Source organism: Macrotis lagotis, chromosome 5 (genome assembly GCF_037893015.1).
Source record: "Macrotis lagotis isolate mMagLag1 chromosome 5, bilby.v1.9.chrom.fasta, whole genome shotgun sequence".
NCBI lineage: Eukaryota > Metazoa > Chordata > Mammalia > Peramelemorphia > Peramelidae > Macrotis > Macrotis lagotis.
In genome coordinates, this window is record NC_133662.1 from 128,562,985 (window position 1) to 128,588,304 (window position 25,320).

Genomic DNA, 25,320 nt, shown 5'->3' on the forward strand with positions numbered 1-25,320 from the left:
AGGATTTTGTTTTTTAATCCACTCTGCTATTTGCTTGAGTTTTAAGAGAGAGTTCATCCCATTCACATTCAAAGTTATAATTACTAACTCTTCATTGCCCTCCATGTTATCTTCCCACTGTTTGTATTTTTGCCTTTTTTCCCCTTTATCCATATTCCCTGGTGTTTTGTTTCTGAATACAGGCACCTTCAGTGTGTTTGTCCTCCTATATCCCCCTTTTTCTTTCCCCCTTCTTCCTTCCCTTCCTTCTCTTGGTTCCCCCTTTCCTTCTCCTCCCCCTTTCCCCTTTTAACACTTTAAAGCTAAGATAAGTTTCTTAACTCACCTGAGTATGTTAATTTTAAACCAATCTGATGAGAGGAAGATTCAGGGGGTTTTCACCTCCTCCCTTCTTCCTCTCTATTGCAGTAAGTCCTTTGTACCTCTTAATGTAATGAGATTTACCCCATTCAGTCTCCTCCATCCTTCCATCTCTTTACTGTCCCCCTTTTTAAACCAGGTATTGCTTTTAAATCATTCTGTCTGAGTCACAGAAAGGTTATCTGGCTAAGTATATTCTCTATAATAGAATTACAATTATTGAGAGTTATTAGAGTCTTTCTCCCAAGTAGGTATATAGGTAGTTTCATCTTATTGGAAAGCAGTTTCTTGAATAAGTCATGAGTGTCCATCACTTCTGGCTAAATATATTCTCTAATAGAGTTACAATTCTCTAGAGTTATTAAAGTCTTTCTCCCAGGTAGGGATATAGTCATTCTATCTTATTGGATAACAATTTTTTTTCTTTTTTTAACCTCCCTCCCTTTTTTTAACCTTTTCATGTGTCTCTTGAGTCTTCTTTTTGAAGTACAAATTTTCTATTAAGCTCTAATCTTTTCATCAGGAAAAGCTGGAAGTTTCCTATTTCATTAAATGTCCATTTTTTTTTGTGCTGGAAGAGAAGGCTCAGTTTTGCTGGATAATAAATTCTTGGCTGCATTTCAAGCTCCTTTAATTTTTGGAATATTTCAATTCAGGCCCTTTGATCCCTTAATGATGATACAGCAAGGTCCTGTGTAATCCTTACTGTGGTTCCTTGGTAGCTAAATTGTTTCTTTCTGGCTGCTTGCAGGATTTTCTCTTTTATCTGATAGTTCTAGAATTTGGCCACAATATTCCTTGGTGTTTTCATTTTGGGATCCCTTTCCAAAGGGGATCAATGTATTTTTTCAATAGCTATTTTGTCCTCTGGTTCCAAGATATCAGGGCAGTTTTCCATTACTAAAATCCTGTAATATTGAATCCAGGATTTTTTTTCCTCTTCAGTGTTTTCAGGAAGACAAATAATTCTTAGGTTATCTCTCTTTTCTATCTATTCTTGAGGTCAGTGGTTTTGCTGATGAGGTATTTTACATTTTCTTCTATGTTTTTAATTTTTAATTTTGTTTAACAAATTCTTTTCGTCTCATGTAGTCATTAGTTTCCACAGACTCCATTCTTTGTTTTAGAGAAGAATTTTCTTCATTTTACCGGTTATAACTCCATTTCCAATTGGTCAATACTATTTTTGTAAGAATTTTCCATTTAACCAATTGTGGTTTTGAGAGAATTATTTTCTTTTTGCATTTGTCCAATTGTATTTTCCAAGGATTTGTTTTCTTGTTGCAAAGTGTTAATCTTCCCTTGGGTTTCTTTTCCCAAATTTTCCAATTGATTTTTAAACTCCTTCCTGATTTCTTCAAGGAAGTCTTTCTATACTGGAGACCAAATCATATTTGCCTCAGAGGTTCTAGGTCTCTCTGAGTTAGGGTCTTTTCCTTCTAGGAATTTTTCTATGGACCCCCCCTTTCCCCTGCCCTTTTTTCATTTTCCTAAAATCTTGTGTTGGGGGAGGGGCTGATACACAGAGTTTTGGTGTTGGGATTCCTAGAGGCTTTACTAAGGTTTAGTAACCTCAAATGGGCTGGCCTGTAGGGGGTGCTAGAGGCTTTGCTCACTAAGTGTAATAACTCCATTGGACCAGTAGGGCGTGCTAAAGGCAATAACTCACCCTCCAGCCCTTCCAGTAAGCCCCATACTGTCAGTCCCACTGCCAACACCTCTACTCTCCAGCTATTTCTCAGAGCAGTTTCCACAATCCTGAAGACACACCTTGAGGTAGATCTTCTCCTAGATTCTCTTTCTGGTTCTGTCTATTGGATTTCTGTTAAGAGGTTTATTTCATATTATAAATGAGGGAAGATCAGGAGATCTTAGCACAGGGCCTTGCTCCACCATTTTGGCCGAAGTTTATGGTTAGGTATTTATACTTCAAATGGGGACTTCAAAGGATTTTTGAGTTGGAAAAAGGACATTATAATAATCAGTGCATTAGAAAGATTACCTAGGCAGTATGGTGGAAGATGGATTGGAAGAGCATGAACCAGAGCCTGGGAGACAAATTAGACTTTATTAAAATATCTAACCAAGAAAGAGATGAGGGATTTGGCTCATATAGTATTTTATCATTAAGCACAAAACTGAACAGTCAGTACAAGTAACTCATTCCAATTTTCTGAATATTACTATTAAGAAGTGTTTAGGAGCCAAAATGGCGACAAGAACGGATCAGGTCTTAGGTGCTCTCTCATAAAACTCATAAGCTAAGGACTCTAACTAAATTTTCAAGAGACAGAACCCACAGAGGGGACCAGTGAGACAGTTCTCCTACTCAAGGTAACCTGGAAAAGAACAGAAAGGCTCTGTTCCCCGGGTCAGAGGGGCGGCCAGCCAGAGGGGTGGCTCACCAGAGCAAAAGAACTTCAGCCTCCCAGAAGCAGCCCCAGGGCACTGGGAGCCACGGCTCACAGCAGTGGGGGAGTCTCCTGAGCTATGCCCCGAGGAGCACCAGGCACAAATTGGGGGAGTGGGGGGGGGACCTCTGCCAGAGGGAGCACATGAAGCCCAGGCCTCAGGGCACACAGGGAGCAGCATGGCCAGCACAGCAAAATTGGAGGAATAGAAGCAGGTAGAGCTGGTAAGCAGGAGCCCCCAGGGCATGAGCCCATTGAACCTAAAGGGGAATGAAGAGAGAGAGAGAGACTGCAGAGCCCTGTCCTCTGCCCTGGAGCAGGATTCTGGGACTCTGACCACATTCAGATCCTGATGGTAGTCTAGGCCCCCAATAGAACAGCAGCCCCGCCCCACCTCAGCCCCATGGCAGAGGGGGGCTCTTATGGTCACTCACAAACCAGGAGGAAGGACAGAGCCTCACAAACTGAGACCCTTGTGGGAGTGCCCCAGAAGCTCAGGAAGCACCCCCAAAACAGTCTTAGGCTGGGAAAATGAGCAAGCAGAGAAAAAAAAGGAACACCATTGAGAAATATTTTGAAAATGAGCCCAAGAAGGATCAAAACACTCAGTCTGAAGATGAGGAAGCACAAGCTCCTGCATCTAAAGACTCCAAGAAAAAAACAAAAATTGGGCTCAGGCTATGACAGAGCTCAAAAAAAACTTTGAAAATCAAATGAGGGAGTTAGAAGAAAAACTGGGAAAAGAAAGGAGAGAGATGCAGGAAAAACATGAAAATGAAGTCAGCAGCCTAGTCAAGGAAATCCAAAAAAATGCTGAAGAAAATAGCATGCTAAAAACCAGCTTAGGTCAAATGGACAAAACAGTTCAAAAAAGTTATTGAGGAGAAGAATGCTTTAAAAAGCAAATTTGGCCAGATGGAAAAAGAGATAAGAAAATTCTCCGAGGAAAACAAATCCTTCAGACAAAGAATAGAATTCAGGGAGATTGATGAATTTACCAGAAATCAGAATCAATACTTCAAAACCAAAAAAATGAAAAATTAGAAGAAAATGTGAAATATCTCATTGAAAAAACAACTGATATGGAAAACAGACTTAGGAAAGATAATTTAAAAATTATTGGAATACCTGAAAGTCATGATCAGGAAAGAGCCTTGACATCATTTTCAAAGAATTACTACAGGAAAATTGTCCTGATATTCTAGAAGCAGAGGGCAAAATAGAAATGGAGAGAATCCACTGATCCCCTCGAGAAAGAGATACCCAAAAACCAACCCCTAGGAATATTATAGCCAAATTCCAGAACTCCCAAGTCAAAGAGAAAATATTACAAGCAGCCAGAAGGACACAGTTCAAATATCGTGGAGCTGCAGTCAGGATCACACAGGACTTAGCAGCAACTACATTGGAAGCTCGTAGGGCTTGGAATATAATATACCGGAAGGCAAAAAAGCTTAAAATGCAAACGAGAATCAACTACCCAGCAAGGCTGAATGCCCTCTTCCAGGGAAAAAGATGGACTTTCAATGAACCAGGGGAATTTCAAATGTTCCTGTTGGAATGGCCAGAAGGTTTGATCTTCAGATACAGGACTCGGGTGAAGCATAGAGATTGGAGAAGGGGAAAACATGAGGGACTTAATGATGATGAACTGCATGTATTCCTGCATAGAAAAATGACACTGATAATAGAGCAAGTAGAGGGAGCTTTTATAGTTGAAGCACAGGAGAACCCTGAATTTGAAGATAAAATATGGTGTAAAAATGGAGTCAAGAGAAAAAAGGGAAATGTAATGGAGAAAGAAAAAGGAGAGGGGGAATAGGCCGAGATATTTCATATAATAAGATTTTTCTTTATTACAATGAGCTTTTTCCATGATATGGAAGGGGGGAAGCCAAGGGGGAATGAGGGAATCTTTGCTCTCATCAGAGGTGGTTAGGAGAGGAAACAGCATATATACTCAATGGGGTATAGGCATCTGGAGTAAGAAGTAGAGAAGGAGGATGGGGGAAGGGGGTGTGTGAGTGATGGAGGAGAGGATGGACCATGGGGGGAGAATGGTCAGATATAACACATTTTCTTTTTTATTTCTTGCAAGGGGATGGGATTGGATGGCCTGTCCGGGACCATAGGGCCATGTGGATGCTGGGCCTGAGGGGTGGTATGAAGGCTTGGGGCCTCTTGGCCTCAGGGCCAGGGATCTTTCTGCTGTGCCACTCAGCTACCCTACAGCAGAGTCAGAGTGAAAGGAGAGAGAAAATATAGTATATGGTAGTGGAGAAATATGAAAGGAGGGAGTTGCGATCAGTAATGGCAACGGTGGAAAAATATGGAAGTAACTTTTGCCATGGACTTATCATAAAGAATGTGATCCACCTGCAACAGAGTTGTTGATGTTGGAACAAAGACTCAAGCACATTTTTATTATTATTATTTTGGGGGGGTGCGGGTCAGATGGGGCTGGGTGGCCTGCCTGGGGCCTCATAGCACCCAGGTGCTCCTGGCTCAAGGGCCAATGCTCTGTCTGCCACCCAGCCACCCCTACTATTATTACTATTTTATTTTATTTTGGGTCTTTTTTTCTTTTTTTTTTTTGGTTTTTGCAGGGCAGTGGGTTTTGGGTGGCTTGCATGTCACACAACTGGGTGATTGTTGGGTGTACGGGGCCAGATGTGGGCTTGGGTGCTCATGGCTCCAGGGCTGGTGCTCCATCCATTGCATCACCTGACCATACCTACAATTTTTACTATTATTGTTTTTAATTTTAATTTTTTTCTATCCCCTTTACTTTATCACTCAAGCAAGTCTATATTTATGTGGGGAGGGAGTATTTCATTTACTCTTAAACAAGAATATTTTATTAATGTAAAAAACATATTTGTACAAAATGAGAATAAATATTAAATAAAAAAGTGTTTACATTCCTTTTAATCTTTGAACACATTTACTATGTTCATAAGTATTTAATTCCACTAATTGTTGCCATTTTAACAGGTAAAACAGGGACTCCTCAGAAATGTACACAGAAACATCTTGTGTATTGAGAAATAATAACATATGACAATACACCATTGATATATTAATTGAAGAAATGTTCAAAATCCTAAAAAGAAACAAAAGAAAACAGGATTTTCTTATGCCATATAGCCAAGCCATGTCTTTCAAGTAGCCTCCATTTTTATCACATAAATCCTTCTCTTTCCTTTCCCAATGCTTTCACCCTAGCTCAAGCCTTTATCACCTCCCACATTTGGATTATTGCAATAGCCTCCTAAATGATCTCGCCTCACATATCTTACTTCTTGAATCTTTTCCCTATTCACAAAGTTATTTTCCTAAAATTGAGGTCTCATCATGTAATTCTACTGCTCAATAAACTTCAGTGGCTCCTTATTATCTCTGCATTCAGCTAGAAACTTCTCTATTCAACTTTTAAAGCCCTTTACAACTTGGCTCTGATATTTCCAGAGCTATTTTATATTATTGCTGTTTAAGCATCCTAAGATTTAGCCAAACTGAATTTTTGCTTCTCCTGTTATAAAATGTTCTATCTCCTACCTTAATGACTTTCTATGGGCTAATTCCCCATACTTGGAATGTACTTTTTTTCCTAATATTGTACTTGCTTCTTAGAATCTCTTAGAATCTGAAAATCTGAGCTCAAATTAAAGTGAGACATTTCTGAATCCTCCCAATTGCTAGTGTCTCCTTTTCTCAAGTTGATTTTACTAGTAAAAACTCTGGGACTATTATCCCAAACCGCATTTACTCTGGCATATTAGATCCCCAGAGGACAAATGGTTACAATTCTCCTTCAGGTTCTAGGGATAATCAAGAAGAGTCTGAGGGTATTGTGTTTCTTTTTTTTTTCCTAGTGATTTAGCTCATGAGTCCTCACAAGTATTTCTTCATTGATTCTCAATGTTCGTCAATTAACTAGCCAACTTTACTTAGCTAGGCACCATATTGTCAAGAGATGTGACATCTAAATAGAGAGTGAACTGCAGGCTCAAAGTCAAACATAGTATGCCATTAGTTCTCATATTCTGAAAACAGAGTTCAGAAGGTTTAAAGAAAGTAAATGTAGGATCACAGTATTTCTCATCTCACTTTCACAGATAGCACCTAAATTCAGATCTTCATCACCTCTTGAAACTATTTCAGCAATGAGGCAAAAGTTAGATTTGATGCCAGAAAAAAATGTTCTAACAATTAGAGATAGAATAGAATAGACCACTTCAATAAATGATGTATTCATTCATTTTGAAAATTTTTGAGCAAAGACTCAATGACTTCTTGTTGGATGAATAGTAGTGGAGATTCTTTTTCATGCATTGGTTGAATCGGATGGCTAAAGAGGTCCCTTCTGACATTGATTGTGTTTCTATGAAAGCAAACAAGATTAATCATTAAGCATTTTCATATGGTCAATATTTTCTACCTTTTAACTGATAGTCCTAATCCGATGCATTTTCCACGCAGCTACCACAGTGATGTTCCCAAAATGCAGATCTGTCCACGCCAACCTTCTACTCAATAAACTGGCAGCTCATTAATAACTTGAATAACAAGTATAAGCTCCTCTATTTGAAAACATTGTTTCAACTGACTTTTCTTGTTTTATATATTATTCCCCTCTACATGATTTTTTCCTCTTTTGTCACCTCTCCCCTGTCTCCATGCTTTTAATCTGACTGTCCCTTATGGCTTGAATGTTCTGTCCCCTTATCTATGGTTCTTCAAATCATTGGTCTTCTTCAAGACTTGAGTGCTTTCTTTGTTTCCAAAGTGCAAGTATTCTACCCATTCTCTTATGTCAAGTTTAACATTCTAATTCCAAGGTCTCTTGTATTAGCTTTGGTATAATTTGTACATATCTCTATATGTGCATTAGAATGTAATCTGAGTAGAGTTTTTCATGCATCTTTGAATCCTTAGGGCCTAACATAGTGTCTAAGTATAATAAATACTTAACAATTATTTGGTGATTGATTAATGCAAATATTACCAGAATTTTTGGTATTTTCTGGATGATAGATAATCACAACAAATAAGCAAAAACTATTTTCTTAGAGCAGGGCCAGGGAGCCTCTATAGAAAACTGTAGATGAGAATCAAGATTCAATAAATCTAGTAGCTTTTTAAGGGTGAATTAATTGACCAAATATAACTTGTGAATAATGTAATAAATACCCAAATGTCCCTGGTAGAAAAAAAAGTTTCCCACCCCAACCTTAGAGTAACGCTATTTGTTTTAGGTTTATCCTTAATGATTTGATTTCTTTTTAGAATGCTTTTAGAAATCTCTTGAGTTCCAGTTTCACATTATCAACTGGCCCATTAGACACAGTTGTCTCAAAGGTATATCAAAACCAAAATGGTACTTATTATATTCCTCCAAAGATTGATCACTCTTCCTATTTCTACATGTATACTAATATCTTTCTTGTCACCAAGGTTTACAATCTTGAACTCCTCCTTGACTTTTACTTTCTCTTATTTTCTTAACCCTGACCATCACAACCCTGTATGTTTTGACTTTCCTGTTAGAATATAAAATCCTTAAGGATAGGGGCTATTTTGCTTTCTCAGGTTCATTAGTTAATCACTTAACAAGTCCTCTATAATTTCCCCTTATGACAACTCTCCATATCCATTCTCATGGAAATCCTAACTATTCTCCCCAGTCTTTCTCCTCTCCAATTTACTGATCTAGTGCTGGATTTGGAATTGGAAGACCTGGAGTCAAATCTTATTTTAAACACTTATTAGCTATATGACTTCAAATAAATCAATGACCCTTTCTCACTTTTTTTATCTGTAAAAATTGCAATTATAATAGCACCTATCTTCCACAGTTGCCGTGAAGATGAAATGAGATATTTGTAAAACACTTTGCCACCTATCTTCCCAGAATGATGTCACATTTTTTCTTAACAAACATTCCAGACAAACTGACTTACCTGCTGTTCCCAATACTGGAGATTCCATCTCTAAAATTGTGCCTTTGGGTAACTCCCATGTTTGTGCTACTTACTCACTCACCTTCTTCATGCCTGCCTCCTGTAATTTCTTTTTCTCTTTCAGTTTTGGATTAACATCACTCCTTACATGTGGTCTTTCCTGGTCTGACTAATTTTTAATTATACCCCAAACAACTTTGAATTTACTTTTTATACATCTTGTGTTTAGCTTTATATAGACATCCTCTGCTTCACAAAAATAGTTTGGAAACTCTTTGGGAACAAGAACAATTTTGGTTTTTCTATTCCCAGTTTGGCAGAGAATCTTGAAGTTTGGGGACTTAAGAAATACTTATTTAATTGAAATACTTTTTTTGGTCCACTTCTTAATGACTGTTCAAAGAAAAGAATTTCAAATTCCTTCCTGTGAAGGTAGATAACAGTGAAAATTAGATTTTTTTTTATCATTTTCTCTTTTACCACTGGGACCTTTGATCATCTAATATACCCAGAGAAATGATTTAAAAGTTGCCAAAACAAGAACTCTAACAGAACATGAAGATCTACTGTTGATTTACCAGGGAAGAATAGAATAATGGAGTTAATGGAGTTAAATAATGGATATGTGGGGTTAAAAGATTTATTCTGAAGACTAAATTATTTATTTATTTATAAGTTTATTAAAAGAAATAAGGAAGAGAAGGAATAACAGAGGCAGAGGGAAAGAGAGAGAAATAAAGGAACGAGGGAAGAGAAAATGGAGAATAGAGATAAAATAATAACATAAAATAAAGGTCACAAAGAAAGAAAAGAATTGAAAAAAGAGAGACCTTTCTTTAGCACATACTAGTAAGAGGATAATAGAAAAACCGGAAATGGGAAAAACCAAGCCATACAAAGGCAGCTGGCTTTCCCTTCTTATTGCCTCAGTCGATCAGAGTACCAAATGAGTGCCGTCTCCAAGGAAACAGCATCCTAGCACTGGATCTCCAAGTAATTGCTAAAGGACTCATTGTATTTCCAACTTTCTTGGACTTGGTAATGTCAACTGAAGAATAAGGTTATTTTGGGGGCATATCAGTTGTAAGAGTCCCACTGTCTCTCATGTTCCCCCCCAAGCTATTCTGCTTCTGGCACCAGCAGCAATAGTCAGACAGAAGTGTTAGGGAATAAACATGAGAGGAATTACCAATTCTGGCAGTAAAGTATTACTGTAGAAACAGGACAAGCAAAGAAAGGAAAATCAGAGCAATCTAGGGAACCACATTAACATGAGTAGCATTAAATAATAAAACCCTGAAGAATTAAAAAAAAAACATTTAAAAAGAAGCCAGGGGACTTTGGGCAATGAGAAGTGGATGTTTGCCAAAGTTTCTGTTGAAAAAACATTTTTTTCATATAAAGAGCTTGGAAGGACACTTAAGGCCATGGAGAAAAAAGTAAAGGGGAAAAAGACTTACATTAAATCACAAAGCAGGTCTTTATTCTCCAAGGAACCATTCAGTATACATCCCCTACTGTTTTCCTTTTAATCAACTACTCATGGAAAAACAGAGGCCTATAATTTTTTAAAGCACTGTAAATCTACACCAATTTAGTATTAGATTTCCATTTAGAGAGTCCAAAATATAAATCAGTCAATGCAAGTTTTTTTAAGGCATTCTTGGACTAGGCTATCAAGCTGAAGAGGGAAAAAAATTGTATACTACACATTATTATCTTTCTAAAAGAAATGCTTGCTTAGTATGTGAAAGTTTTTATTATAGCCACTGTGTGGTTAACACTGGGCTTCTTTTATTTTACTTCTATATAATTCTATATACATAGGTATTATGTAGTATTATGAATGAAACCATTTTAAAGGTACCAATATGATATAGATGAAAATTAAATTTTAAATACAACCTCCTTCCTTTAAACCCTCAAATTGCTGTAAGTCCTTTTGATAACATTTGTAATTTTTTTTTGGCATTTTTAAAACTTCCCATGTTTCAAAAGGTTCTGTCAATCAGAATACTTATCTTGAACTATTGTTCTTCTCTGTCTAGATACATGACTTTCTGGGGAATTTAATCCAGATATTATATGACTTGTCCAGGTCATACATTAAGTATGTGTGAAAGGCTAGACTTGAACTCAATTCTTTCTGATTTTGACACTGGCTTTCTATGCCTATGACACTAAGAACTATAAAATTGGCACTTTCATTATGAGAAAAAAAAAGTTTAGATAAGATGATCTATGATTCATTAGTAATAATTATCTAAATTTACTCTATACTAGGATAAGATTTGTTTGTTTTTGAAAGTTTTTATTTGTAGCCAAGATACCATTGAGATTAGGTGATGCCTTAGACAATGTTTAGTTCAATGTAAAGTTGAAGATCAGATAAAGTCACTCATAGTTCATTTGATATATATATATATATATATATATATATATATGTCTATGTAATTCTTATAAAGGGTATACAAACCTCAATTCATTTTTTCATTTCATATTATTTTTCAAAATTTTGATTATTAACAAAAATTTCCATTCTGAAGTCATAAATTTCTAATTCATCAAATACAAAATTTGAGAAACTAATTGGATTAGCATACTCTATAGCCTTTGTGCTCTAGTTCAATACTGGAATACAGTAGGAATCAGCAAGAAGGTTTTTATCTCCTAAAGACTCTTCAATGATGCCAGGGACCCCTCTGGCAATTTCATGCAATCAGAGCAGAAAAACTAAAATGGAGACTGTTCTACAAACAAGAATGTCTGCTAACAATTTTACTGTGGCCTTCCCTATTTTGTATACTAAGCTAATTTATCATTTCTAGATAACATATTTACAGCTACTAAACAGGCAACAAGATAACTAGAATCTGATTATGTGCACTGAAAGTTGATTTTGCCCCTTTGGAAGAAAATGTGTTTGGGGATAGAGAAAGGGATATGAACATAAGGGAGTAGAATGGATAAAAGGGAAAAGTGATAATGGGCAGCTCCTAAAGAAATACTTAACTTCATTCAAGAATGCAAAAAAAAAATGTAGCACTCAAGATAAATTTAGCACTCAAGACAAATGTAAATTTAAGTGATGCAGCTAACAAAAGGAGTGCCATGGTATGGCTCCAAGCTTTTCTGGTATTCTTCCCTAAAGATGTGTTTCCTGGCTTTCCAGTTCTGAGTCGTGCACTTAGGTAATAAATATTATTTTATAGCAGGTAAAAAGTAGTAGCACCTAATTTAATCCAGGACCTTAGCCCTGAAATGGTTTAATTGTCTTCATGATATGTAAAATGTCTTTAAAAATCAGTTGGAGCCATGACATAGTATGTAACATACTATGAATGTAAAAAGAACATAATCCTGAAAAAGTTTTCTAAGTTAAAAGTTCTTTTGGTCATATGGCAATCATAACTAGTAGAAAGAACTTTGCATTTGGATTTGGAAGACCTGTGCCATAGACTAGTTTGTTTGACCATAAGCAAATCATTTAGGTAAATATCCTCAATTGTAAAACAGAATAATAATAATAGTGGAACCTGTCTCACAGGGTTATGGTAAGAATTTGTTGAGTCCAAAGTGCTATATGAATCTGAGGTAGTTAGGTAATATTTTGTATACCTATCCTTCTGTCTTTCTGTGAGGATTCAATAATAAAGATAATCAATAAGGAAGATAGCACCTTCATTTTTTTCCAAATGTGGAATTTTATCTGTGTAAGTAGCTTCTTGTGAAGAACATTCTCCTCCAAAGCGCATGGGTACCTTCTTGATTAGCTTAAAGTTTTAGTAAATTACCTGGGGCACCTCCTTCACCAGGAGGATAAATGATTTGTATGGAATTATACAGTCCGTGTAAATTAGTAGCAAGACAAACCCAAATTTGCTGATTCCAATTTCAGTTTTCTAGATGATATACTATGCTGGCTTCTGACATATTTATGTAACATTTAAAAGTTTACAAATCACTTTCTTCATAATATGTCCACAAGGTGGATATAATAAAAAATGGATATAAAGCATTTTATAAACTTTAAATTTCCATATGAATAATAATAATTAACATCTATAAAATGTTTTCAGGTTTTTACAAAATATTTCAAATATTATCTCATTTTATCTTCATAACAACCCTTGGAAGTTATTATTCCCATTTTGAGAAAACTGGGGTAAACAGAAATTAAATGATTTGTCTAGGATTGAGCTGAGGCTAGATTTGAACTGAAGACTTTTCGAACTCCAGATTCACTTCTCTAAATCTTGTGCCCCTAGCTGCCTGTATTAAATTAGATATTTATTGCTTATAACATATAAATTCTGATTTTTATTTTTGCTAATAGACACAAAGAAGCATCACATATAATTATGAGCATCTTTCAAACAAGAATCAGGGTCTGTAAATGCACAGAACAATGGACAAGCCACTTTAATACTATGATCTATTTTATCATGTATAAAAAAGAAGAGGCTTGGCTAGATAAACAAGTAGCTAGTTGGAACAACAGGTAGAGTGGCAAACCTGGAGTCAGGAAAGTTTCTCTTCCTGAGTTCAAATCTGGCCTCATTCATTTCCTAATTGTGTGACTCTGGGGCAAGTCACTTAACCTACTTTTTCCAAGTTTCCTAATTGGTAAAATGACCTGGAGAAGGAAATGGCAAACCACTCCAGTATCTTTGCCAAGAAAATTCCCACAGTGGTATCATGAAGAGTTGGACAACTGAACAGGCTATATAATGTCCAAGGTTCACTTCTAAATCATATGATTCCACTATGTAACAACCATGAAAGTGCATATTTGAATAAACTAATGCTAACCTATAAGTAATTAAAAATGCAGAGACCCAAGGACACTGTCACAGGAAGCAATGAGGAAGTGCTCACATGCATGGTCAGGTTCCAAAATCTCTTAGATATTGGGGTAAGGGGGGAGGATGATGATTAAATATCCTCCAACTTTGAGCATTCATTTACTGTTATTGATTTTAATTCCAAATTACCAATAACATAAGCTTTGTTGCAGTTGTTTTAGAGGCTAAGATTCCATTTGTGGAAGAGACATATGCCATAAGAGTAGTGTTGGTGACTGTTTCATTTGGCCACAATTGTGTCAACTTGTTCCTGCTCCAGATTTACAAAAAAAGAGGATCCTGGACAGCTAGGTGGCACAGAGGATAGAACACCGACCCTGGAGTCAAGAGGATGTGAGTTCAAATCGGATCTCAGATACTTAATAATTGCCTAGCTGTGTGACCTTGGGCAAGTCACTTAGCCCCATTGCCTTAAATAAATAAATTTTTTTAAAAGATCCTGTTTCTTATAGAACTAGGAGGTCACCAATCTAAGCATTATGAGCCATGATGTTTCTACCTTTCCTAAGCTACTTTGGGGTGCTCATTCATCATTCTGTGGCCAATATAATGTACAAATCAAATTATTGCATGTGTTTGAGCTCAGACCTCACAGTCAGTGTCACTTTCCTTACTTTGTCTGCTTCTCTAGATAATCACTAATTTCAATTACAAAGCATTTATGAAACATTTTTTTTGTGTGTAGAGCTAAGTTCTTGGGTCCATGACAGGTACAGAGTTTAGATGAAACAAAATCTTATACTCCATACACATAACACTCAGGTAGGGGATAAGACAAAAGCAGATAACCACCTAAATTCTCCCCCCCCCAGCATCATGCATTATGCTTTGTAAATAACAGGTTTTTAATAGATATCAGTTGAATGAAAAACTACAGAGTATAATATTTAAGTATATGAGAAAATTGCAAAACAAAATGCTATGAGATGTCAAAACTCCAAAGTTGCCTAAGGAAGCAAACCATATAGTCATATGACTATATCATATGATACTCTTTTCCTGCCTTATATTCATTTTACTTGTATAGAAGGAAAGCACCTAATTTCTCCCAATTTGAGTGTGGTTTCATGCTTTCATCCTCTCTACAGTCAACAAACATCAAATAAACAATAAATGTAGTAATCATTTTCTTCTGGCAATGCCCAGACGGAGATTTATAGGGAATGTAGCAAAGATCCCAAATATATTAAATATTTATATTATCTTTTGCTCCAAATCTTTACTTCTGTTTACTCATTTCTATCAAAAATACCATAACATTTCAGTTCCCTAGGTTCATAACCTCAGAATTATCTTTGACCTTTCCTTTTTCCTCTTTCCCCCATGTTCAATCAGTCATTATTCCATCTTTTAAATATCTCTCACATTCACATACACAATTTATCTCTAGTTCTTTCCTCTCATGTGGACTTATGTAACAAACTCTGCATTTCCAGGTTCTCCTTCCTACAATCTATTCTCTACCCAGCTAACAGATTGATATTCCTAAAGCATCAGTCAGTTATTCTCTGGCTCCAGATACTCTAATACTTCCAATTGCTTCTATGATTGAATAAAAATTCCTAGCTTAGCTTTTAACAAGTTGATTCAGAATACTTTTCTAAATCTATTAAACATCCTCTTGCATGAAGTCTATGTTCATATCAACCTGACCCACATGTTGTTGTTCTTATTGCTCCTCATACCTAGAATGTACTCTTTTCTCAACTCTGTCTTGTAGAATCTAGAGCTTTCTTCAAGACTCAGCAGAGTCCCACTTCCTAGTGATGCCCAGTTGTAATCCCTCCCTCCAAACATCTTGTATTTACTTTGTATATATTTTGCATTCAATAAGCTAATAAACATTATTAAGCAGTTATTATGAGCCTGGTTCTAGGCTAAGCACTGAAAATATCAAAGGCATTTATTTGCCATGGTGAATAGAAAACTAGTCTCAGAACTCAGAAGCTTGGGTTCAAGTAGACTGACTATGGGTAAGTGACTTGACCTCTCTGCTCTAAAGAATTCTCTAAGACTATATAAATTGCAGGGATTTTGCCCAAAGTACATTGGTAGAGGAAGTTTCCTTGCCAAGGAACTTCCAGTGTCAATAAAATCAAAGGTCCAGTCTCTGTCCACATATTCTTCCTCAGAAATTTCACAGAATATTTTTCTATCTCAATATCAAACCTTGTTAGATCCAACATTCTTTATTAATTTTCACAAATTAGAAAGTTTGTGAAACACTTTACTTATTTTTTTCTGTCATCCTTGACAATCAAGTGAAATTGATAATCCAGAATTTATTATGCTCATTTATTTAGATGAGGAAACTGAAGCTGAGCAATTGAGTGACTTAACCAAATACAACTAGTAGGCATTAGAAATGGCATTTGAACCCAGTAGTATTTCTGGACTTAAAGTACAGAAATCTCCCCTAGGTCAGGTTGCTTCACTTTAGATGATATTACATCTAATTTCAAGATCTGAAATCACTGCAGAACCACCCAAGGTAATAAAATTTATTCTACTTCTGGATATCAGTGTTTTAGTGAATGGGTGTTTCTCCTTCCCATAAAACTTGTGGACTCCTCTTTTTCTTAACAACTTCAGATTTTTTACTTCACTTTGCCTGTACAAACATATCTTGGAAAACAATTTATGCATCATTTGATTTGTTAATTTGACTAGTTTGTCTTTTTTTGACCCAGTTACTTTTCCAAGCATATATTTTCTTAGTACCTATGATTGAAATATGCTTTTTATTTGTCTTTCTATTTATTATATGAGAAAATTTTTGTTAAAATACCAAAATTTGTTGTTCATCAGAGATAAAATAAAAACATAATATAGACAAAATGAGAAACCATTGGCTTGATTTTGTTTTTGAAAAGTCCAAGGAGTAATGTGGTACAAGGAAGAGAACACCTGTGTTCAAATCCCTTTCATTTTACAGATGAAACAAATAATAAGCAGAAGTAGGATTAATGTGTTGCTTTCTAATTTTATTACTTGCTTCAAAATCAAAAGGAAATCAGTGATACAAAATTATACTCCACTGAGTCTTCAATAATGGATACCATAGGTTAATAGATAGGATATTGAACTGAGAGTTAGAAAAAACCTCAAACCTATTCTCTGATATGAACTTTGTAACTAACCATGAAGGAAGTCACTAAAACCTCAGTAAATCTCAGGCAACTCTACAAAGTAAATTATAATTGAGGTTATATCAGTAGAAGGAACTGCCACACTAATTAACTTACACATCCTAGATGCATTTTTTTTAAATAAAGGGAATATGGTTTATTGGAAAGATGGAAATAGTGGAATTCATTGAAACTGGGGTCAAAAGATATGTTAAAAGTTTAATTCTGTTACTGGCTAGATAGCCATGGAATCTGGCTAAATCTCATCTTTTTCTGCTTCAATTTTCTCCCCTGCAAAACAGAGATAATATCACTGGTCCTACCAGTCTCCTAGGGTCACTGTGAAAGCTAAATGAGATCACATATATGAAATGCAAATGTAAATGGTTATTACTATAAAAATGAGTTTCCTTGACAAATAACAGGTCAACTATCCCTATGAAACTATCAGGTCAACTATCCCTATGAAAGATAATGAATTTGGGGAAATAATCTGAGTGCCTCTATGTTTTCAAGGAAAACAATATATATTTACAAAATAGGTAAACTCTATCTCATGATAAATCAAAATACATACTTCTGCCATATATTCCATAAAGTAGACAAAATAGTTGTCCCATAGTCTTTGTTCCCATACTCCTCAAGCCTGCCACACCAGAGTTCTTACCAAACACTACTCAATCCTTCCACTGTGTTCTCTGGAATTCCTGTTCCATTGGCAAAAAATTCCTTTCATCCTAAATCTTTTCCTATCCCATTCCTTCCATTTACTAGCTGTAAATGAAACCTAGCTTCCCTGCCTCCCTAGCCACTCTTTACAAATATGACTCCACCTTCATTCATTCCCCTGGCTCACTAGTCAAGGTAGGAGAGTTGGAATACTCCTTGCTCCTGATTAACACTTCTAGCTACTCTCCCTTCCTTCATCACTCAGTAATCTCTCCTTCTTTGAGGTTCATGCTCTTCATATCTAACTAAAACATCAAAAATCTCCTTTGAGGTTCATGCCCTTCATATCTAAAGAAAGATTTTATTTATTTTGAGTTTTACAAGTTTTCCCCCATTCTTGCCCCCCCCAGAAAGCATTCTGCTAGTGTTTACATTGGTTCCATGTTAAACAATATGTTCTTCATATCTAGCTAAAACATGAAAACACAAAATACAAACTTCTGGGTCACTTCCCTTTCTTTTTCATTGTTGGCACATATTTCACAATTTCTGTCTTCTCCAATTCCTGCCCTCAAACTAAGTGATTTCGACATTCTTAATGACTCTCCCTTAAGCACCATAGCCTCTAGTTCCTCAACCTCACTTCCCATGACCACTCCTTCATTCCACCTCAGTCACATAAAAAGATAGTATTATCTGTGATCTTGCCATTATCACAGAAGCACTATCTTCATGATCAAGAATTCTGAAATCTCCTTATCCAATCATCATTTATTGGCCTCTCTCTCTCTCTCTCTCTCTCTCTCTCTCTCTCTCTTTCCTTCCCTTTCCAAACCCTAATTTTTATCCACACCAAAACTTCTAATCTTTTGATTCCTCAATTCTCTCCCAAATCATTTCTCCTATACTAGCCATTATCTCCTTTCTGTCCCCCCCCCCAAAATTGATCTTTGGTGAACTGGTTCATCATTATACTGTCCTCTCTTGAATCCCTAGCCCCCTTATCATTTCACTGATTTTACCATGCCAAACCTCAGCCTTAAATCATTCCCACCATTCACCACCTTCATTCTTACCCACTTGCTGCTGAATGGAGGAGGAGAAAAGCATGTAACCATTCTGATTGGATCCACTAAAAGTTGTTACAGAACCTCAACTGGGTCCTCATTGCTGCTAGGCAATCCTACTATGCCTCCTTCTTTTCTCTTTCTCTGTTTGTCTGCTTCTCTTTCTGTTTCTAGCTTTTGATTCTGTCTCTCTCATGAATATTATGAGTTCTCATGAAGCATCTTAGATAAAGTAAATTCTGAGACCAAAGCAACACATTTTGGTGGTGGTGGGGGGAACTTGTACTTTAATTCCTTATTGACAACAATATGATGAACAAGAATATTTCTAATTTAGAAGAGGCTTTTACCACAACACAGAAAATGATAAGACTAACTACTGAGAAATTTATTTCCCATCAAAACAAAAGTGAATTTGAAAATCTTGTGACTCTAAGACCTGTACACACACACACACACACACACACACAAACACACATACACATTTCCTTTTAGCTGCAGTGTGTTCTACTGATTGGCTGAGCCATTCTTACCTTCTCTAAGAAAGACAAAAAAGTTCTAAAAATCCATCCAATTTATACCCTAAGGAGTTGAAGAAGTCAATGTATATATTGTCTATATTGTTTTCCCAGTTCTGTTTACTTCACTTTGCATCAGTTTATAATATCTTCTTTGAAGTCTTCATATTTGTCATATCTTATAGTATGGCAATATTGTATACCCCAATTTGCTTAGTCATTTCCCAATCAATGGGTATCTAGTCTGTTTCCAAACATTTATAAATATTTAAGAGACAGCTAGCTGGCTCAGTTGGATAGACTACTAAACCTAGAGTCAGGAAGATTTGATTCCAAATCCAGCCTCAGACACTTACTAGTTGTGTGGCTCTGGGCAAGTTGCTTAACTTCTGTTTGCTTTAATCCACTAGAGAAGGAAATGAGAAACTAGTATCTTTGCCAAGAAATTCCCATGAACAATATAAACTATGGGATCACAAAGAGACAGACATGACTGTTTATGTTTTGGCATATATGAAACCTTTTCTTAGACTTACTATTTTCTAGTTTTCCCAGCAATTTTTGGCAAATAGATAATATGTATGTACTCTTGATTTGGTTATAATAGACAGACTTGGGACCCAGTGATTTTGTGTTTTCCTGATGTCAATCCAGTAGACTAACATAAACATTTAATTCAAAGCTAAGTAACATTAGGGATTATTAGAGAGAATTCAGGGTTTATATAGAGAATGTGCTAGATCAGAGGTATCAAATTCTAACCCCTGAAATCCATTTCTATTTGAGTATGATATGACTGTCCTAGATGGTTGATGGGTTCTATGACTCTTTCTCAACAATAAGATTTAATTATTTTATGGTCTTTTCATTCTATATATCATGATTTCATACTATTATAGTCTGATTTATATGTGTAGTGATTCCTGAAGAGAAGAGAAAAGGAAAGGAAATATTGCAAGGTTAAGCAATTGAGTGCCTTGGAAAGAGTTCTTCAAAGAAGGAAAAATAATACAAGAAGAGCAGCCCAGGGGAATAGTAGAGCAGTAGAGGCAAAGAATGAAGAGAGTATGACTGGGGGCAGTAACCTACACAAACTGAAGAGTGGGAGTAGTATCTCTTCCCAGTAACAAGGAAAGGAAAACAGGAGGACAACTTATTCTAGAATGGGAATAAAAATAATTGTTTACAATTGGTCATTATTGATCAGAGCAATCTTACCTCTTCTTCTTCCATCTTACCTCCTCTTCTCCCCTTCCAATGATCACCCCACTTTCCTTTTTTTCAGGGGGAAAAAAATTTAAAAAAAAGCTCAACAATCTTATCTTTGGGTCAAGTTGCCCAACTACTCCAAATCCCCTCTCTCCAAAGCCTCATCATTCAGTTATGGCCCTGGATTACTGAAGCAAACAGCATGTTCCCTTTCTTCTCTGTGTGCTTTTTTGTCTTTTGAATGTTCTTTTCTAAGCTTAAAACCATACTTAAAACCAAAAGTTTTTTGGTTTGTTTTGCTTTAATAGGAATATCCAAATCTTAGTTGACAACTTGATATTAGTCCATTCCTGCCCTAGAGGCATTAATATGAATGCAACCAATCTGAAGATGTATTAAATAGAATCAATAAGAAAAAAAATGTTTTTAGTTTAATGATGGAATAAGCAATTTCATCTCAATTAACATTTGTTAAATGTTAACGGTTCAGTAAATGCAATCATGGACCAGTATTTTCTGTTTTGATTTCTTCACTTTTTTTCTTGGTAATATAAGTAGCCACATTCAGATAAGATAGAAATGAAGGGAAGGTATTTGGTAAAACTTTGGAGGAAATATGCAATTAAAGAAGAGTCTCAAGTCAACAAAGCCATTAGAAAAACTGAATTTACAACAAAATTAGAACTTTAGAAGTTTGTGTTTACTTAGAAGAAAGTTACCAGTGTGTTTATTACAGATGGTTTCTCCTATGAAGACTGCTTTCAAAGGGATTTTTTGAAGGCAGCTGGGCGCCTTGTAGAGATGACATTTATAAAAGTGCTTCTTTTGGTAAGATTTTTTAGAATATGAATTTCAGTTTATGTCTCTTTGGTACATATTACCATCTGCTTTGCTGCTGTACCCTAAGTACTGTAGGGCTTTTCCATCTGCCCTAAGCTGAAATTTCCTTTGTGTATTATCTCATCCCAATAGAAGGTGAGCAGCTTGAGAGCAGGGACCATCTTACTTTTGTACTGAGACCCCTAACACAATGTTTTCTATCTACTGAGTGCTTATTAAGTGATTTTTTTTCATTCATTCATGTTATTTAGATGAACTGGATAATACAGTTGAAGATTTTTTTCTCCCATTTTCTTTATTCCTGTTTGGTGCACCTCCACTCTCTCCAAACATACATCAACCCCAAATCACAAACTGGGGTGGGTATTTGGCTTGAATTTATTTTTGATTCAAATACAGAAGACAGAATGAAAGTAAAATAAAATATGACCCTAGGTTGAAGTCCTGAGAATTTCACACCCCGCATCATAAATTACACCCCACATTGCTACAAATATAATAGAAGACATAAAGTCTCAGTAAAGTTTTTTTTTTTTTAATAGATGTGGAGAAGAATGTAGGATATGCAAGAACCTGGTTTCATTTGGTCAATAAGAGACAGGGTCAGGTTTTGAAATCTGGAGACAGCATTATGATCTAGAATGATCTCACCTTCATCCTAGAGCTCACAAACTTTAACTTCTGTATAATAGATTTCATCAAAAAATTCCATAAAGACCTCCACTGCTGACAAACACAATGTGATTTGATATATGCTCTGATAGGTCATATTCCTTTACTAGAACTGAATCTTTTTTTTCAAATGAAGAAAAGCATGTTGGAAATATTAAAGGGCTATTATACTTATCATTTTGATTAACAGAATCAAGAATCAGCAGTATGAACTGTAATGAAAAATACTTCATTTTTCTCAATGAATTACAGAACTTTTCATTTAACTCTCCTGAGACTTAATAACCTCCCACATTGGATAAGTCTTCTAGAAGGCAAATATAAAGCAGTTATCAATTTCTTCAATTAAGAGAAAACTTTTAAATGATTCTAGACACAAAAGACTTTATTCTAAGTCCTTCATTTTAGAACAAATTTATTTTCACTCAGAAAAAGGGCTTTAAAAATCTCTCATAAAATTGGCAGAATTATATATGCAATCTACACAAACCTGAGGAAGATATTTTCTCTTTAAAATGTCTATCTACTGCCTCTTAACTCCCTAAAATTATTTAGCTGATAATCATTATTCAAAGCTGACTTCTGACTTTGATTTGCAGAACAAATGGCATAGTTCTGAAAAAAAATAGAATAACAAATAAATCTGTCCTGCTCGCCAATTCAGAAATGCTAATTAACTACTGTAAACAAACCAGAAGTCTCATTGGAAAGAAAATTTCTATGAATTCATTCTGGCAATAGGAACATTCCTACAGATGGCATAGTAAGAATCTGTCATACTGTTGTTCTTAATAAAAATCTTCATATTCGAATTGACATCAAAGTATCCATTCTTTGCTTTTATTTTAAATAGAATTTATTTTAAATAAGAAGATTTTTGAGAAATGCCTAATTTTCCCAATAATCTAAGGCAGGAGAGTCCTGTTCACTCTAATGAAAGCAACATGAATATAAATTCAAAGCACTTGCTTGGTTCTATCATGGATACCAAGGATTCAAAGACACTAAAAAAAATGTACCAGACTGTCTCTTGATCAGGAAATCCAAGAAAAAATTACAAGTAATTTTCTGGCTTATGTTTGCATATGGAGAGAGAAGTTGGTATACATAGAACATGGTCAAACCATGAGGGTGCCATAAGGAAACTTCCAACTCAGAGACTGAACTGGGGCCTGGGGATACTAGGTCTGTGATCCACATAGAGGAATAAGACACTGTAAAGGTCAAAGCGATAGGTGCCAACTGACAGCTTTGTTGTTTGTATCATAGGGCTGAATTACAGACTGAGTTTGGACTGAGGAGGATCTAGGGGTGTTAGACCAAGGCAAGAAGAAGTCATAGACCTAAGGCTGTTATACTGGACAAGGATCAGAAGCAGAAACAAGCAGCAACTTTAGTCCTGACCCCAAGCAGTAGAAGTATCAGATCCAGTCTCTGACTCGGTCTGAATTCTAAAGCAGAGTAACTAGTATAGGTTGCTTTTACTAAGGGAGAGCTTGTAGTTCTGTTGATCTTAACCTTCAGGACCTTCTAATTAGTTGATAGCACTTGGATTCAGTAACAGTATACCAGAACTTTACCCAGGACAAACCCACAGTTGTGTTGTTCATACCAAACCCAGATCAGGATCTTGCAAAACTTTGACGGAGAGGATGAAAATTTCCCTGGAATAGATTCCCTGATAATAAATTCCCTGGAAAAGACACCTAGGGTACATGGAAAGCTCTCAGGTATCCATAAGGAACAACTCTTACTTAAAGAACAAGGATCTAAGAGAATTAAAAAATAAGACCAAGCAAAGACCAGGCAATCTCTTCAGAAAGGCACAGAACTTGCCCCTAATGTAAAGTCCAGAGTCAAGAATTAAGGGTGGAAAAAATGAATAAACAAAAGAAAAAAGAATCTCACCATTAATAACAATTATGTTGAGAAGGAGATGAAAGACATAAACTCAGAAGAGAATGCCTCTATAACATTTACAACTAAAGTCTCATAGAAAAATATAGCTTGAACACCAATTCAACCAGAATTCCTGGGCATGAAGCAAGAGAGCTTAAAAATTAATTTATAAATGAGATGGAAGCACTAAAAGGAAAAAGTAGAACAGAGGTAAGAATATGAAGGAAAACCTTGTACAGAAAATTAAGAGCTTAGCACTAGTAGTACCCTTATACCACTCAGGTGGCTCCCTATCACCCCAGGATCAAACACAAAACACTTCATTTTTTGGCTTTAGGTATGTTTTCTGACTGTCCCTCACAAACAGAATGCTCTCCTTCCTCACCTTCACCTTCCCTGACTTCCTTTGAATCCCAAATAAAATTTCATCTTTTAGGGGAAAAAAGCCTTTCCCAACCTCTTTAATTCTAGTATCTTTGTTCTGTTAATTATTTCCTATTCATCTTGTGTGTGTGTGTGTGTGTGTGTGTGTGTGTGTGTGTGTAATACATATATTTTATGTGTTTACATATTATCTCCTGCATTTTACTATAATTTCCTTGAGGGAAGGAATTATCTTTTGCCTCTTTTTGTATCCTTAACATTTAATACAGAGCCTGGTAATAGTTGATGCTTAATAAATTTTTATTGACATCAGTTGAAGACTGGCTGGACAAATTATAGTATAAGAATGTATAGAATATTATGGTGGTATAAGGAATTTTGAAAGGAGTAGTTTCACAGAAACCTGGGAGAACTTGTATAAAATGATGTAGAGTGAAGAGAGCAAAAACAGACAAAGAAATTATAAAATAGCATTGTAAAACCCAACAACTTGAAAAACTTAAGAACTCTGATTGACACAAAACCTATAATGAAAGACCTAACCACCTTTTGAATTCAGGATACAAATTAAGACATGAAGTTTTTTAACATAATTAAGGAATATGTTTTGCTTGGCTGTGCATGTTTATTATGATTTCACTTTTCTTTATTTTTCTAATGAATGAGGTGAGGCAGAAGAGAAAAAAAAAGAATTTTTTTGATTGTAAAAATAAAAGATGTATAGAAAAAAAGTTAAAAAAAAGCCCAACCTGAGTAAAGACTGAACCCACACTCTCTAAAGACTGAGGAAGGAAAAGTATGCCTTCTGAGATCATATGGAAAAGTCTTCTGTTTTTCATTACCTTGAAGCAGCATATGACGTGTAATATATAATATACACTGGTTTCAAAAGGTGGTGATCAGTGTAGGTTTGAGCCAATAGTTTTAGAAACCATTTCCAAACCACAAAGAATATTCTTAGAACTCTGAGGGAAGAGAAAGACAGCTTGACTCTGGAAGAGTGGGCCAAAAGGCCACATTGTTGCTGGCAAGGTCAAATTTGAACTCAGGACCTCTTGACTCTAGTCCTGGTCTCCTATCCATTTAGCTGCCTAGCTGCCCTAGTGTATAAGATTAAGGGATGGAGATAAGGAGAGGAAAGTGAAGATTAAAAAGAGATATAATTAGGGAAATTGAATGAGAGTGAACCTGGAGACAGCAGCCTTCCTTGCATTAAAAATACATTCTTAATCAACCTTTTTAGGATCTTAGTTTGGGCATTTAGAAGTCATCAAATCCTAACCCTTTATTTTATAAAAGAGGAATTTGAGGCCTAATGAGGTTAAGTGATTTGCA

The 25,320-nt window shown here is 35.8% G+C and overlaps 1 long non-coding RNA gene across 3 annotated transcripts in view; it reads right to left on the reverse strand.

Moving 5' to 3' along the window:
• The window catches only part of LOC141487897 (uncharacterized), a 107,965-nt gene that overhangs the window by 65,028 nt on the left and 17,617 nt on the right, over nucleotides 1-25,320 (reverse strand). The window contains exon 3 of one of the 3 annotated variants that reach the window (XR_012468537.1): nucleotides 20,200-20,255. The exons of the other annotated variants lie outside the window; for them this stretch is intronic. This is a non-coding gene — a long non-coding RNA (uncharacterized LOC141487897). The remainder of the gene's footprint in view (nucleotides 1-20,199; nucleotides 20,256-25,320) is intronic. 3 annotated transcript variants of the gene reach the window in all.